This window comes from Dermochelys coriacea, chromosome 1 (assembly GCF_009764565.3).
Source record: "Dermochelys coriacea isolate rDerCor1 chromosome 1, rDerCor1.pri.v4, whole genome shotgun sequence".
In the NCBI taxonomy this organism is placed as follows: Eukaryota; Metazoa; Chordata; order Testudines; family Dermochelyidae; genus Dermochelys; species Dermochelys coriacea.
This window is the reverse complement of record NC_050068.2, coordinates 41872891-41889516: the sequence shown is the minus strand read 5'-3', so window position 1 is coordinate 41889516 and position 16626 is coordinate 41872891. Positions and strand designations below refer to the sequence as shown.

General features: G+C 43.3%; 1 protein-coding gene across 3 annotated transcripts in view; it reads left to right on the top strand.

The window, feature by feature from the left end:
- The window catches only part of SACS (sacsin molecular chaperone), a 234169-nt gene that overhangs the window by 87195 nt on the left and 130348 nt on the right, over positions 1-16626 (top strand). For 2 of the 3 annotated variants that reach the window (XM_038388880.2, XM_038388864.2), the window contains exon 1: positions 7584-8523. The exons of the other annotated variant lie outside the window; for it this stretch is intronic. The gene's annotated coding sequence lies outside the window, so the exon portion shown is untranslated. Of the gene's footprint in view, positions 1-7583; positions 8524-16626 lie in introns of those variants that run through there. 3 annotated transcript variants of the gene reach the window in all.

Below are 16626 nucleotides of genomic sequence, written 5' to 3'. Positions count from 1 at the left end.
ACAAAAAGAAAAGGAGTACTTGTGGCACCTTAGAGACTAACAAATTTATTAGAGCATAAGCTTTCGTGAGCTACAGCTGAGCTGTAGCTCACGAAAGCTTATGCTCTAATAAATTTGTTAGTCTCTAAGGTGCCACAAGTACTCCTTTTCTTGTAGTGCTTAGTTTAGTAGTAGTGCTTAGTCTACTATACCTATGGAAGAGTTTCTTCTGTCAACATAGTGCTGTCTACATGCAGGGTTAGGTCAGTATAACTACATAACTCAAGAGTGGGGATTTTTCACACCCCTGAGTGATGTAGGCTTGGCCTCAGACAGGGAAGATTCCTTCCCCACCTCATCCTGTACCTAGGGAGTAGGGTGAAACCTGGATAAAGTCTTATACTGTGGGGACATGAAACTGTACAAGACATAAATAAAGCATACTGTAGTGAACTTAGGAGTGTATGAGGATTGCTTGCAAAGTGAGACGCAGGTAGGGTTGCCAGGCATCTGGTTTTCGACTGGAATGCCCAGTTGAAATGGGATCCTGATGGCTCCAGTCAGCACCGCTGACTGAGCCGTTAAAAGTCCAGTCGGCGCCACAGTGGGGTTAAGGCAGGCTCCCTGCCTGCCCTGGCTCCGTGTGGCTCCCAGAAGTGTCCAGGATTTCCCTCTGGCTCCTAGGTGGAGGTGTGGCCACGGGGGCTCTGTGCACTGTCCCCACCCTGAGCGCTGGATCTCCAGCTCTCATTGGCCAGGAACCACAGCCAATAAGAGCTGCGGGGATGGCGTCTGCAGATGAGGGCTGTATGCAAAGCCACCAGGCTGCACCTCTGCCTAGGAGCTGGAGAGAAATGCCGGCTGCTTCCAGAAGCCAAATGGTGTAAGTGCCATCCAAACCCCAAACCCACTCCTGCACCCCAACCTCCTGCCCCAGGTTGGAACCCTTCTTGCACCCAAACTCCCTCCCAGAGCCTACATCCCCTACCTCACTCTGAACCCCCCAGCCCCACACCAGAGCCCGCAGCCCCATCCAGAGCCCTTACCCCCCGCACTCCAAATCCTTGCCCCAGCAAGTAACCCCCCCTGCACCCTGAAACCCTCATTTCTGGCCCCATCCTGAAGCCTGAACCCCCCCCCAAACTCCAACCCCCTGCCCAGCCTGGTGAAAATGAGTGAGGGTGGGGGAGAGCAAGCGAGCAACGGAGGGAAGGGGGATGGAGAGAGTGTAGGTGGGGCCTTGGAGAAGGGGTGGAGCCACAGGAAGGGGTGGGACAGGACAGGGGTATTTGGTTTTCTACAATCAGAAAGTTGGCAAATCTAGATGCAGGGTGTGGGGGAGCATACTTTGTCACAGTCCTACACTAGGGAAATGTAGAAAAATATTCTCACTGGTGCTGCAGGTTGAGCACTGTGTTAGCACTGGTTTGAGTCCTAGTATGGATAAGGTTTTGGCATCTTCTGTGGTTTTTACCACTAGGTCAAGAGCAGCCTGTGGAACTTAACTACAAAATCATTCTGCCTCCCAAATGCCACAAATGAGCACTATTGCTTCTTGGGAGTAGAGCTGGTCCAAAAAAAAAAATCATGCAAACTTTTTTATAAAAATGGGCTTTTTTTCCAAAGTTGAAAACTTAGGGGGATTAATTTTTCTCATTTTTTTTAACAAAAAAGACAAAATCTGGAAAACCAAAACATGTTGGGGTTTTTTCTTTTGGTATTTTTTCCCTCTTCTTTTTCTTCTGTCTGTTTCTCTTTTTGTCTCTCCCTCTTTCTTCTTCCTTTCACTTTTTCAGAAGCAGAAAAGGAAAAAATTGGAAGAGTGGAAAAAGACGAAGACCAGGGAGTGGGGAGAGAAAAAACCAAAAATAGAAAAACCAAAAATTGTTCATCTTAGGTTTTAAAACATATTTTTTCTTTTACATTTTGAATTTTTTTTTATGAAAAATGTTGAAAACATGAATTCAGCAAATATTACAAACATATTCATCATTTTTGACTAGCTCTATCTGGAAGAAATATTGGGGATTTTCAGTGTCCCGCTTTGGGTACCTCTGGCCTGCCCTTCACACATCCCCTGCTTTCCAATAAATGGAACTTTTCAAGTCTCATGTTACCCCTCTGGATAGAACAGAGCTCACTTTTGCCATAAGTGTGGTTTGAAAGTTAAAACAGGGGTAAAGGAAAGAGATAATGTCCAAGCACCATGTCATAATAAACTCTTTCAGACTCTTCCTCTTTCTCCCTAGAAGTGTGCCTTTTATCCTATATATCTTCTTGTTTTAAAGGAAAAAAAGATAATTGCCTAGTTTATATCACATTCTTTGGACCCTAAAATTTCTAAAAAGGCTGTTTCCATGAAGTTTGGCACTGTTAATTTGCCTAATAAAGAAATATTGTTTCACTGAACCTATTTCTAAGAAAATAGCATCCATCTTTTAGTCACTTATGGACCTAATTTTGCTCTCATGCAACCTGATATAAACCAAAGTAACTACATTGATGCCAGTGCAGTTATACCAGTGTAGAACTGGTATAAGTGAAATGATAATCAGGCCCTATGTGAATGAGTTTTGGGCATAATCCTGCAAGATTTTGAGTGCCATCACTTTCCTTTGGTTTCTATCTAATTTGCTTGAGTTTTAGAAATCTGGCTACAGGTCACTGGCCAAATTCTACTCTCACTTACACTGGTGTAAATTTAGAGAAACTCAGCTGCAAGTCAGTGGTGTTACTAAGGTTAGATTTATTCTGCTGTATCTTGAGAATGTATTTTTGTCCCTCCATCTAAACCCCTGAAGGAAGGTCACATTTGCTGATAAATGAAAATGTCCTTTTACAGTGGAAGAGGAGAAACTCTTTGTATTGGTGTAATGTGACTATGTAAAATTTTTCCCTTCTCTTGCATGTTTGTGTGTACTTCAGTATTTGCCACAGAAACAAGTATTTGAAAGAGAGCAAGAAAAAAACAACCCAGCCTGACAAGACCTTCCTTGCATACCTTCCTAATGTGAACAGAGAAACCTTCCAGATTTTTTTATTTTTTTGTGTACATATTTCAGAGCTCACCTGAGAGACAAGGTGGGTAAGGTAACATGTTTTGTTGGACCAACTTCTGTTGGTGAAAGAGACAAGCTTTCCTTCTCACCAACAGAAGCTGGTCCAATAAAAGATATTACCTCGTCCACTTTGTCTCAAATATCCTGGAACCAACATGGCTACAATAACACAATCAGAGCTGATTGGCAGAATAGGAATGAAGTCCACAGGTTGAAAAGATGATGTAGCAGTTTTATCCCAGGTTTGTCTGAATCACAAGTGGGTCCTGCAGCTCAGTCCAGGTTAGAGAGTGAAGGGAAGAAATCCTGTTTCTTCCCCCCTCCCCGCCTAAAACAATCAGGAGAGAATGCCTTTAGGGGATCATCATGGGCCCTTTTCATCTGATTTTACCTCAGGAGGAGGGTGACCTGGCTATTTATTTGTTAGAAAACTGCATAACTACTACAGAAGTCAGGAGGGGGAAAAAAGAAAAGATAAGATTGTCAATTAGTTAGAGCCTGAATAATAAAACATTTACACAGCTGCACAGGGAGTGAGGGCTCTGGCTGGGGGTGCAGGCTCGGGGGTGGGGCCAGGGATGAGGGGTTTGGGGTGCAGGAGGAGGCTCTGGGCTGGGGCAGAGGGTTGGGTTTTGAGTGCAGGGGGATGAGGGCTCCAGCTGGGGATGCGGGCTCTGGGGTGAGGCTGGGGATGAGGAGTTTGGGGTGCAGGCTACCCAGGGGCTGGGGCCAGAGGAGGGTGGGGCCTGTGGCAGAGTAGAGGTTGAGCACCCCCCCAGGAACTCAGGAAGTTGGTGCCTCTGCTTAAAGAACTAATGATATAACATAAGGAAACCCCCTCCACCAAAATAATGGTCGTATAAGTAGTTTACAAGATGGAAAAATAGAAAAGCATTTAAGGAGGACTAAATTGAATATTTAGATTTGGATGATATTCAGACATGAAATGGAATAATATGCTGTCTCCCCACAACCCACACTCAGCAACTCCCTCCCAATTTCAAAACTCCTCTTCTGGGACCCCAGCATTCCCTTGCTAGCAATAAGCACTAGGACATCCCCTTACTCTTGATGTCTTCTGGGAACCTTCTTGGTGGCCCGAAACCCACTTACCTGGTCCATGTCGGGTGGTCCATTATGTCTCCTCCCCAGCAGTCTGGGAGGCTCTGGGTGGCTGCTTCCTCTAGGAGCATCCTTTTCTGGAGGAGCTATCTCATGCAAATGCTATCTTCCAAGCCACAGGGATTTTTTGAGAGAGAGAGGCTGAAGGTCACTTCCCTATGCTACAACTACAGTGCAGGACTAATTCCTTTTACTACTGCCATATGGGCTTTGGAGATGTGAAGTGGCCCAGATGCTCTTGCACATGGAAGCCAGAGAAACTCCCACCACCACAATGAACTGTTTTATGAATACATTCTGTCATGTTTATGCAGGAGTAATGGGTACATAAGCCACTTACTCCTAAGTAAACCGGCTCCACAAAGTCTGACCAGCCGTCAACAAGTCAGGCTTGATGTGGAAAGGGTGCTGAGCACTCTGACCACTCTGTAAATGAGTGGTGCAGAGCCACCTAGTGGAGACAGCGAGCCAGTGTAATTGAGAAATCATTCCCCTTCTTGATCCAATGTGTGCACCCTGCCCCTGTCTCTTCCCAGCACAGTGGCAGTGCTGGGTACTCACAGAACAACTGTAAGGGGGAGAGAGGAGCAGAAGCCAGATCCTTGAAACATTAACCACCCAGACACAAATTGTATCTGTTGGGGGTGTGTATGTGGAGGTTGTTACAAGTGGCATTTTTAGCTTTTCTTCCACACCCAGTTGTCTTTATGGGATCATGGCAACTAACACGGAGTTAAACATGACTTTGAACTCAGCATAGATTGTTATGTTTAACATTGTCAGTGGCCCTAGGCCATCCCCACCTACCCTGAGTGCTGTCATGTTCAACATGTTGTTAGTTACCATGACGCCTCAGGATTCTGTTCTCATGCAGTGTAATTTTCCAGAGTAGGCAAACCCTGTCTGTACCTGATACCTCTCCCGGCTGACACCTGTGTTTTCAGGTCTGGGAATATATGGAAGAGGAATGTGGCCCTTTTAAAGTCTCCATTATTGATCCACAGAGCATCCTTTTGAAGAGTCAGAAAGGCACATTTGCTCCTACATAGTATCTCCTCTTTACCAGTATAATCTCCAGGAGCCTAGGGGTGGAGCCACAGCCTCTGCTTTGTTGGAGAGCAGTTGAAAAGTTGGCCATTGAGCAACTCTGTGGCCATCCCTGAAGAGGTGATAACACCCTGCAGGACACGACTATTTCTGTAGTCACTGTATTTAACTGTGTTTGTTTAAGCACCAATCCTAAACTCTGGGTGTTTTACAGCAATGTCATACAAAAAAATTAAAATCTCATTACACAATGAGTGAACTTAAAAGACTGCCAATATGACTGCTAGACGAACAATATGAAAAGTAACCCCCCTGAATTTCAATACCCACTGTCTAATCCTTTCCTTCAAATCCCCTGCTCCTGAACTGCCTGCAGGAGGAGGTGGGGTTTGCAGTGTGTCCAGGTGGTTAATAAATCTAATGCTCTGTATCTATGGAGTCAGGCTGGCTACATAGCTCCAGCCAGGCTCTGTGCCATGGAGTGACAGAGCCAGCCTTTGTTTCTTAGCTAAAGGGATGAATAAATTGTGCTCAGGGAACTACCCTCCATAGTCTTAATTTCCCTGCTTGGATTTCTCATTAGAAAATCCATTGTTATGGTGTCTTCTACCCATTTTATAAGTTAGACTGCTAGTGACTGTATTGCAATATTGCTTTCCTGTGATTCCCCAAACATTTGAAATACTATAACTTCTTTCTCAATATCTGAAAAAACTAATGAATGAGAAAGCAACATATTCCAGTTAGAATACAGTTCTCAAATTGATCAGAATTCAAAAGAACATGAAACAATCTATTATTCAATGGTGTCACAGGTTAGACTTGTGAATGATGTTAACAGTACTGGCAATAATAGCTTGGGATGGTTGGTACTCTAATCACCCTGGCTCTTGTAGGCTGGACTGGTATTTTAATCACCCTAGTACTAATAGGCTGGACTGGTTGGTATTGTTATGGCACTAATAGCCTGGATAGATGGTATTTTAATCAGCCTGGACCATAGCCTAGAAATGTTAATTTTTACACTTTTTTTCCTTTTAAAAATAATGAGAGCAGTACCCTAGCTTTTATCATTTACAAACAATTGGAAATATTTTTTTAATTAAAAAAAATATCAGCTTTGGGAGCCTTTGTCCCAGCCCCTATTAGGTGCATTTCTCTTGCCCTGGGTTCTTTTACGTATATTCGTTCTTCTCATTTGTCCTCTTCCTTTCCTGTGCTGGCCCTTTAAATCTGAGCAAATGAATTATTTGAAGAGCCCTGTGGAATGAACTGTTTGAAAAAAGTTTCATATAACTGATAATACTGATGTGTGTACTTCTTCTAACCCATAACTTATAGGGCCCCATCTGTACTCTAATATATTGCCTTGAATAGCTGATGCCCTCTTGTGTAGAACATTAGGGTATTGTTGCCTTTATTTTATTTTAGCTCTGAGGAATGTGGGAGGTAAAATATGTGGGTAGAAGTGAGGTAGTGCTTTGAAACCTAAGGAGTCTGTGCAGGTCCATTGGGTTTCTAGGAGCCAGCACAGAATGTCTGTTCAAACATTAGCAGTTGTAGGAGAACTGTGGAGGAGGGAGTGAGGAGACTTTCCAGCTGGAGGCGTTTTTGTCCAGGCGGGCTGAAGTTGCTAAGAAAGGTCTCTCCAGACTCCAGAGACTGGTCTATCAAGGATAAGGGAGGTTGGGGCTGCCCAGAGAGTAAGGTCCCTGTGGGTTAATATGTTGGTTAGAGGAGTGTTGGAAATATTCCTTGAGTCGGAGACGTCGAAAATAGGATTCTAGGTCACCACAGAACTGTATCATGTTCATGGGGGTGGAGGGGCAAAAGGAGAGGCCCTGAGATAGGACAGATTCTTCTGCTGGGCTAAAAGTATAGTTGGACAGATTAACAATATTGCTGGGTGGGTTAAGGGAACCACTGTTGTGGCCCCTTGTGGCATGTAGTAGTTTCAAGAGTTTAGAGTCCTTTTTCTTTTGTAGAGAAGCAAAGTGTGTGTTGTAGATGGCTTGTCTAGTTTTTGTAAAGTCCAGCCACGAGGAAGTTTGTGTGGAAGGTTGGTTCTTTATGAGAGTATCCAGTTTTAACAACGTTCTTGTTAACTGCTGGAAATGGCCCACCTTGATTATCACCACAAAAGATTTTCCTCCTTCCTGCTGGTAATAGCTCATCTTAAGTGATCACTCTCCTTACAGTGTGTATGATAAAACCTATTGTTTCATGTTCTCTGTGTGTGTATATAAATCTCCCCACTGTATTTTCCACCGAATGCATCCGATGAAGTGAGCTGTAGCTCACGAAAGCTTATGCTCAAATAAATTTGTTAGTCTCTAAGATGCCACAAGTACTCCTTTTCTAGATTCAGGTAGGAATTTTAAGTCCTGAACTGTAGGCCAGTCTTCTGTGATCCTGACGAGTACCCTTGCTGATTTGGAAAAGAAGAATCAAACTCAGGACACAACTGATAAACACGTTTAATACTTAGGTTTCCGATAGCCATGATTTAATCCTCATAAAAAATTCCTCTAAATAATAATCTGAAGAGTATGAAAGCACAAACACTTCTGAAGTGAGAAAGCTAAGAGTGGAATAGCAAAGAAGTTCACAAAAGCTACCATGAAGAGAGAAGTTTTCATGATTTGAAAAAATCCCACTGAAAAACCTGTGCTTTTTATAGTGTAAGCATTGTCAAACAATAGAATTGTGCAAGCATAAGACAGACAGAAGGAGAAACTGATTAGTTTCATTTCACAGGTTTAGAGAAATGCAAATAGTGAACAAACAGCATAAAAGGTGAAAAGTCATTTTGATTTTTTTTTTTTAAATCTTTACTATCTGATCAGTTAATGCAAATGGAGCTATTTTTAAATAGCACTTCTGTTTTGACAGTGGTATTTAAAATATTAAATTTTGATGTGGCATCCTCACTTTGTATTTTACTTTATGCAACAGATAATATAAAAAAACCCAAACTGCCATTTTCCCCTGCTGTTGTAATCTGAGACTAGTCAGGACCATATCTCTTTTAAAAAAAAAAAAAAAGAGAGAGAGAGAGAGCTGGCAGGGGAGAGCTAAAGCCTCTGCTGCATTAAACTTGTTTGGCTACATTGAGGCTGCAGCAGTTGTCACGCATTATGCTGAAATCTGCTGATTTTACAAAAGGAGGAAGAGGGACAAGATTTTTTGAGTCCAGGTGCTGTCAAAAACCAGCAACTAATGGAAGAAATGGCATAATGAACAGGCCAGTATGTGAAAACAGTTTATGAAGAAATAGCTAAATACAGTGGTTTGTCCTGTCTGATCATTTGATGCTGTAAGTACTACCACGATATAGGGTTGCTCAGTCACTGCAATTGTTTGTGTGAGATGTTTTATGGGTATCATGATGCTATTAGCATTCATTGTGGTAGAAACCATAGGCTTTGGCATATTTATTAGAGTATTTAGCTGAATGGCTATTGTCTATGTTGTCTACAGAATCGCTGGGTGACTCATAAGCTGCAGTGCGCTAGCGGTGTGGATGAAACAAGGATTTGCACATTAGCTTGCCTCTCCATTTCATAGCTTTGTGTCTTTGTTGCACTGTATGGTGAGAAATGTTAGTATATTGCTGCAGTACTATGCATGTAAAGAGGCCTGTTTCTGCATTTGATCAACAGCCCTTGAATACTGGGTTTTTTGGTGCATTCTTTGTTTGACATTACCACAGCTGACATAATTTAAAAAAAAAAAAAGAAACCTAAAAATACTACTTACTCCAATGCTAGATGCTGTAGTTTGAGCAAGCTTTGCAGCAAGTAATTTTTCATATGTATATATTTGTAATGGGGTTGCAAGATACCGTTAACTTTGCAGTTTTATCTTTGTGAGAGTTGTTCTCTCTAAAGCGTGTCAATTATGATTTACTTAGAAAAGGAATGAGCACTTTCCTATGTTTTCCTACGTTGTGACTTAAAGTAGATATATGTATTTCAAATGAAAGTACTTGTTCATGTGGAAATTCCACATCTTGTTCTTTGGCAGTTGATTTAATGCTTGTCTTCTGTGCATGCTCTAATGATCTGATGTAGTCTTGGTAACAAATTAAAAAAATATGGCTAACACAAGTTCCCTGCACTGTGTATATGAGCAGATTGCTCAGTAATGAAGTAAAAAATTTGTATAGCTAAATTATTCATGCCAACAGAGCAAAGAACTAATGTACATTTTTATCATTATTTGAAAGTATTTTAATTTTGCTTTCATCTATCAAGCTATGGGCCTATACTTACAGTATGATCACAGTGATAAATTGTGAAGCAAATAATCCCTATATTAATAAATTCATATACTGTCTTATGTGGTACTTTGAAGTTAATCCTATCCTGCTCCTGCTGAAATCAGTGAGACATCTCCCATTGGCTTCAGTGGGAGCAAAAGGAAGGCTAAGTGTTCATAGTATTAGATTGTGCAGGGTCCTACATGAGGACACAAAGGGGAAGGAGCAGTGGCACAGGGAACCTTTCTTTTGTGTACCTGTGTGTGAACCTAGCACAATACCTGTTCCTGAATTTAGGGTCTAAGTTCTGCTCCCAGCCATTGCCTGCTACAGCACTCGCCAATTCAGAGGAAACAGGTAAGGCGGAGGTATGGCCCTGATCCTCCCACATGCTGGGAAGTCCAAGCTGAACTCTTTGGAAGGTTGTTGCTACAACTGCCATCCCTCTATGCTCTCTGGCAGTACAGCTCCAGGAGCCCACCAATGGGAGCTGTGGGAAGCGGTGCTGGCCATGGCTTCCTGCAGTTCCTATTGGCGGGAATAGTGAACCGCAGCCACTGGGAGCTGTGGGCAGCTGTGCCCGGGGATGGTCAATGTAAACAAACTGTCTCGCAGCCTGCCAGTGGATTACCCTGAAGGGCCACAGGTTGCCCACCACTGATCTAGTCTGATCATATTGCAGGCCACAGAACCTTGCCCACCCACTCCTATAATAGACCCATAACATCTGGCTTAGTTACTGAAGTCCTCAGATCATGCAGATCATGATTAAAAGACTTCCAGTTATAGAGAATCCACCATTTACACTAATTTAAACCTGCAAGTGACCCGTGCTCCATGCTGCAAAGGAAGACAACCCCTCCCAGGGTCTTTGACAATCTGACCTAGGGGATAATTCTTTCCTGACCTCAAATATGACAGTCAGTTGGACCCTCAGCATTTTGGCAAGACCCAACAGCCAAATACCTGGAAAGAATTCTCTGTAGTAACTCAGAGACCTCCCCATCTAGCGTCCCATCACTCTTGGGGATATTTGCTGCTATCAGTCGCAGATTGGCAACATGACATTGTAGGCAGTTTCATCATACTATCCCCTCCATAAAGTTATCAAGCTCAGACTTGAAACCAGTCAGGTTTTTTGTCCCCATGGCTCCCCTTGGAAGGCTGTTCCAGAACTTCATTCTTCTGATAGTTAGAAACCTTTGTCTAATTTCAAGCCTAAATTTGCTGATGGCCAGTTTATATCCACTGGTTCTTCTGTCAACATTGGTGCTTAACTTAAATATCTCCTTTTACTCTCTGGTACTTATCTTACCGATGTGTTTATAGAGAGTAATCATATCTCCCCGCAGCCTTTGTTTGGTTAGACTAAACAAGCCAAGCTCTTTGAGTCTCCTCTCATTAGGTCAGTTTTCCATTCCTCTGATCATCCTAGTAATCCTTCTCTGCAGCTGTTCTAGTTTGAATTAATCAACATGAACCAAATGTTTCTTCAAAATCATAACAGCTAGAGACTTACTTTTTTGTTTTTTAATGTAAGCTGATATTCTTGAGAACATGATAGTAGGTTCAGAAAGGTGCTGGTGTTTTGGCTGGCTATGCATCAGCTGTTTCTGATCCCTGCTCTATATAATCATTCAGTGAAAGAAATCAGTAACCGTGCGGAAATCTACAGATAAATATTGGCGGAAAAATGGTAGTACTCTGCTTCACTTGTCATATCTACAACTTGTACTTTCTGCTTGGTATGTCTATCCAAACCTTACAATTCCCTCACTCTTTTCATCCCTTTGCCTCCCACCCAACCCTGCTGGGTTCTGACCCATCACCCTCTATCTTCCCTTCCTTGGTTCACTCCACCTGAGGGCCCTGGACATCCCTCAGCATCCCTCCAGCAGTACTGGCACCTCCTCATATTTCCCTTATGCCATCAGGATGGGTTCTGAAGCACTCTGTTTTAGACACTCTATTCCTTTCTCTGGCCCTAATTAAGCAAATACTTAAGTGTTTTGCTGAACTTCAATCATGCGCTTAATTAAGTCTGTATCTATTCAGCAACACATGGTTAAGTACGTTGCTACACAGGGATGAACTTAAGCACGGGGTTTAATGCTTTGCTGAACTGGCGCCTCTGTGTACAGTGGAGAGAACAATACTTTCAGAAGCATGTCAGGACCTAACTCTGAGGTGGGCAAACTACGGCCCATGGGCCACATCTGGCCCACGTGACCGTCCTGCCTAGCCCTTGAGCTCCTGGCCAGGGAAGCTAGCCCCCGGCCCTTCTCCTGCTGTCCCCGCTCCCTCACAGCAACGCCGCTGCATGGGCAGCGTGGCTGGCTCTGGCTGGGTGGCGGGGCTGAGAGCTCCTGCTGCTCTGAACAGCATGGTAAGGGGGCAAGGGGGGCTGGATAAGGGGCAGGCGGTCCTGGGGGGGCAGTCAGGGGACAGGGAGCAGGGGGCAGTTGGATAGGTGTAGGAGTCCAGGGGGGCCTGTCAGGGGTCGGGGTGTGGACAGGGGTCAGGGCAGTTAGGGGACGGGGAACAGGGCGAGTTGGATAGGCGTGGGAGTACCAGGGGGCCTGTCAGGGGGTGGGGATGTGGATAGGGGTCGAAGCAGTCCAGGGATAGGGAGCGGGGGTGTTGGATAGAGGGTGAGGTCCCGGGCGGTGCGGTTTGGGGCGTGGGGTCGTGGTGGGTGGTGGTCAGGGGACAAGGAGCAGGGGGGTTGGATGGATCAGGGGTTCTGAGGGGGGCAGTCAGGGGGCAGGAAGTGGGAGGGGGCGGATAGGGAGTGGGGACCAGGCTGTTTGGGGAGACACAGCCTTCCCTACCCAGCTCTCCATATAGTTTCGCACCCCGATATGGCCCCCGGCCCAAAAAGTTTGCCCACTTCTGACCTAACTCCTCACTGGAGGAGCAACACGAGGTCCTCCCAACTCTTCAGGGTGAATCAGAATAGCACCCTGCCCAACCATGAATAAGTAAGAATGCCATTCTGACTTTATTACCCTCCTGAGCATCAGCCACACAGACTTCGGAGTGAAAGAAAACTTTTGCCTACATTTAGTAAGAGTAAATATTGTCCCAGTCCTGTGTCATCCAGTGTCTAAGCCCAACTAGGGTTGACATTCAGCTGACCTAATATGTCACATTATGCCTAAATATTGGAGGACATCAAGTATTTTTCACCTGATTTTAACTGTGTTTGTTATCTCATAATCTAAACATTTCTCTGTGAATCGGTATCAGTCATCTGATGTTTTATATAACGTACATACATAGATTTCATAAAAACAAGGTAAGTGCGTTGGAAGCCCAATCAGTTGGGACATCTACGGTTGCTTTGAATAGTATGCTTTAGGGAACTGTCCTCTGTTGCAGGAAAATTGCATACCTTATCTAATGAGACTTTTTTATCTCTTACTTCTGTGTTACTATGAAGACTAAACAATTTCTGTCGGTTTTCCATTAGACATTACAAAGATGATGCCAGACATATTGCCCATTTTTTATGTGTAAGATACAATATGCACAATTGCCCATTTTTCAAATGCATTAGTATAGTAAGTGGAAGGCACAGGAGCTATTTTGTGTGAACATAATGGAGCAAACAGAATTGCACAGAGTCTTTTATAACGGACTAATTCCCAGGGATACCCTCTGTCTTCCCCCTCCCCATTTCCACCTCCCACATACCCTTCACGATTTGGGAGCATATTATTTAAAATAGCAGCAATAACAATAGCATTTGGAAAGCTTTGTGAACGGAATATTGAGAATACCACAATAGAAGGTACTATATATTTTGGTATTTCTGAAATCTGTAAAACTTAAAAGGATACACAGGATATCTTTACAGGTTTTCTGTGTTTTTCCTCACCATCCATCATAATTAACTATCTGGAAACTCGAAACTGAAGTTACTTTCCTTACTAATTTCTCATTTATGTTTAAAATATTTCCCTCCCTTTGCAGCACTGTAGAGACCTTTGTTACAACTTCTCATTAATAATATTTTCTACTTATAAATAACTTATCAAAGGATCTCAAAGCACTTCACAGACACTAATGAATTAAGCCTTATAATAATCTATCAATTAATGTAATTGTTATTAACAGGTAATATTATTGCCTCTGTCTCACAGGCAGAGTGATCCTTGCCCAACGATTCAATCATATTTATTCAAGTGCTAAGCTATTGTCATTTTGTTCATTAGAATAGAAGCACTGAAATATTTATTTGGAAAAAAAATATAGAATTACAGACATGTTACAAGATAGCATAAGAATTAAAAAAAGAGGTCAAATTGTGGGCATACCAATCTTGGCAGAGTCTCTTTAAGAATTTTTCTTATGCCATATGGAACACAGTTATTATCATTAACATCATCTGTTACATATGCTGGATTTCATGTACATCATATTTATTTATAGCATAGGCCAAGGAACCGAATATTCTCATCTTTGCAAAGTTTCTTTCTTTTAACTGTGCATGTTGTGTGCAGCGAAGTCTCTATATTAACCTCCTTGCTTTAACAATGTTCTGCATTTCCAGAGCTAAATTTTCAGCATGCTGCATATCTCAATTTAGTCCCAAGACTCCCACATATAGAAGAGAGATTCGTATAGTTAAATTCCCTAGCTAAAAGCATACTACCCATGGAATGTAAAATACCCTACCATTCTTCTGCAGTTGTGGCTGGCAAATGGCATAGAGACCCTATTTGGCAAACGATATCATTAGACTTTTAAGAATAAATACTTAGCAATTTATATAGCATTTTTTGAGTCCAGTACTGCTCGGCTACTCAGGGTTAACCTGAAGTAACTCCAGAGAAAGCAGTTGAGTCACTCCAGATTTATTGTAATTGAAAGTTCAGTTTGACTGTACATATTTAAAGCACTTAAGAAATATTTATAAAAATCTTTACAATGCTGTTCGGGGGTAGGTGAACAAATCCTTTCAAAATCCATTTGGAGCTGTGCTTGCTGTAGAGTTTGGTTCCACCTATGTTGGAATAAAGTTTATTTGCTGCAGAGATCCAAAAATCCTGTGTGCCATACAGTTGCAGAGCATCTTAGAAGAGAGAAGGGGTACATGAGAAAACTAAAAAGAAAAGGAGTACTTGTGGCACCTTAGAGACTAACAAATTTATTAGAGCATAAGCTTTTGTGAGCTACAGCTCAGAAATGCATCCGATGAAGTGAGCTGTAGCTCATGAAAGCTTATGCTCTAATAAATTTGTTAGTCTCTAAGGTGCTACAAGTACTCCTTTTCTTTTTGCGAATACAGACTAACACGGCTGCTACTCTGAAACATGAGAAAACTAGTGGCCCATTTTTCATACTTTGTTCTTTTCTATCATGAATCTGTCCTTCCCCACCACTGGAGCTATGCAGCCTGCAGGAATTTCTTCAGGTCTATAACAACAACAATAAACTTGGCTATTATATAGTCACACTACTGTATGTGATTCCAAGAAGGAGGGAGGGATAGAACCCAGCCAGCCCATGGTGTATGTAATTCTCTTTCTTTCATTTTTTAAAGTGACCTTGTATGGGCAGTTAAGGACTCCTCCTCCCACATACTGGGGTGCACTTGGGGTTCCCTCCTGATTTCCAGGTGCCTTTTTTTTTTTGTGAGAGGTAGGTTCTGTCTGGTCTAATGGGCCAGGGATACCAAATTCTAAACTTTCTATGCAAATTGCTTAACCTCTCCACCACAGCTTTCTCCATGCTTAATTTACAGGAGTATTGTGAGGATTAGCCAGATATGTGGTGTAACACTTCGCAGACTTTAAGTGCTACAAGTATTTGTTTATTTCCCGTTTCCATGCTAATAGTAATTGAGCAGTAAGCCGAGATGTCTTTGAATCATATGGCTGTTTTTAAAATTCCCCTGCCAAATGAAGGCATGAACTCATCACCCCTATATTAGGACATGGGGCAGTGCACTGAGCTATCAATTCATTTCCCGTTATCGTTCTCCAACAGTCAGATTGGATAGGGGGTGAGGTCCCGGGGGAGGTTGGGGCATGGGGTCCTGGGAGGGGGCAGTCAAGGGACAAGGAGCATGGGTGGTTGGATGGGTCAGGGGTTCTGAGGGGGGAGTCAGGGGGTGGTAAGTGGGAGGGGGTGGATAGGGGGCAGGGGCCAGGCTGTTTGGGGAGGCACAACCTTCCCTACCCCACCCTCCATACAGTTTTGCACCCGATGTGGCCTTTGGGCCAAAAAGTTTGCCCACCCGTTCTAGACCTTTAATCATTTTTGTTGCTCTTCTCTGGACTATGTCCAGTTATTCCACATCCTTCCTGAAATGTGCTCAGAACTGGACACAATACTTCAGTTTAGAAGTGTGTGCAACAAGAGTGATGTCATGGTGGGAGTCTGCTATAGACCACCGGACCAGGGGGATGAGGTGGATGAGGCTTTCTTCCGGCAACTCACGGAAGCTACTAGATCGCATGCCCTGATTCTCATGGGTGACTTTAATTTTCCTGATATCTGCTGGGAGAGCAATACAGCGGTGCATAGACAATCCAGGAAGTTTTTGGAAAGCGTAGGGGACAATTTCCTGGTGCAAGTGCTAGGGGAGCCAACTAGGGGGAGCGCTTTTCTTGACCTGCTGCTCACAAACCGGGTAGAATTAGTGGGGGAAGCAAAAGTGGATGGGAATCTGGGAGGCAGTGACCATGAGTTGGTTGAGTTCAGGATCCTGACGCAGGGAAGAAAGGTAAGCAGCAGGATACGGACCCTGGACTTCAGGAAAGCAGACTTTGACTCCCTCAGGGAACAGATGGCCAGGATCCCCTGGGGGACTAACATGAAAGGGAAGGGAGTCCAGGAGAGCTGGCTGTATTTCAAGGAATCCCTGTTGAGGTTACAGGGACAAACCATCCCGATGACTCAAAAGAATAGTAAATATGGCAGGCGACCAGCTTGGCTTAATGGTGAAATCCTAGCGGATCTTAAACATAAAAAAGAAGCTTACAAGAAGTGGAAGCTTGGACATATGACCAGGGAAGAGTATAAAAATATTGCTCGGGCATGTAGGAAAGATATCAGGAGGGCCAAATCGCACCTGGAGCTGCAGCTAGCAAGAGATGTCAAGAGTAACAAGAAGGGTTTCTTCAGGTATGTTGGCAACAAGAAGAAAGC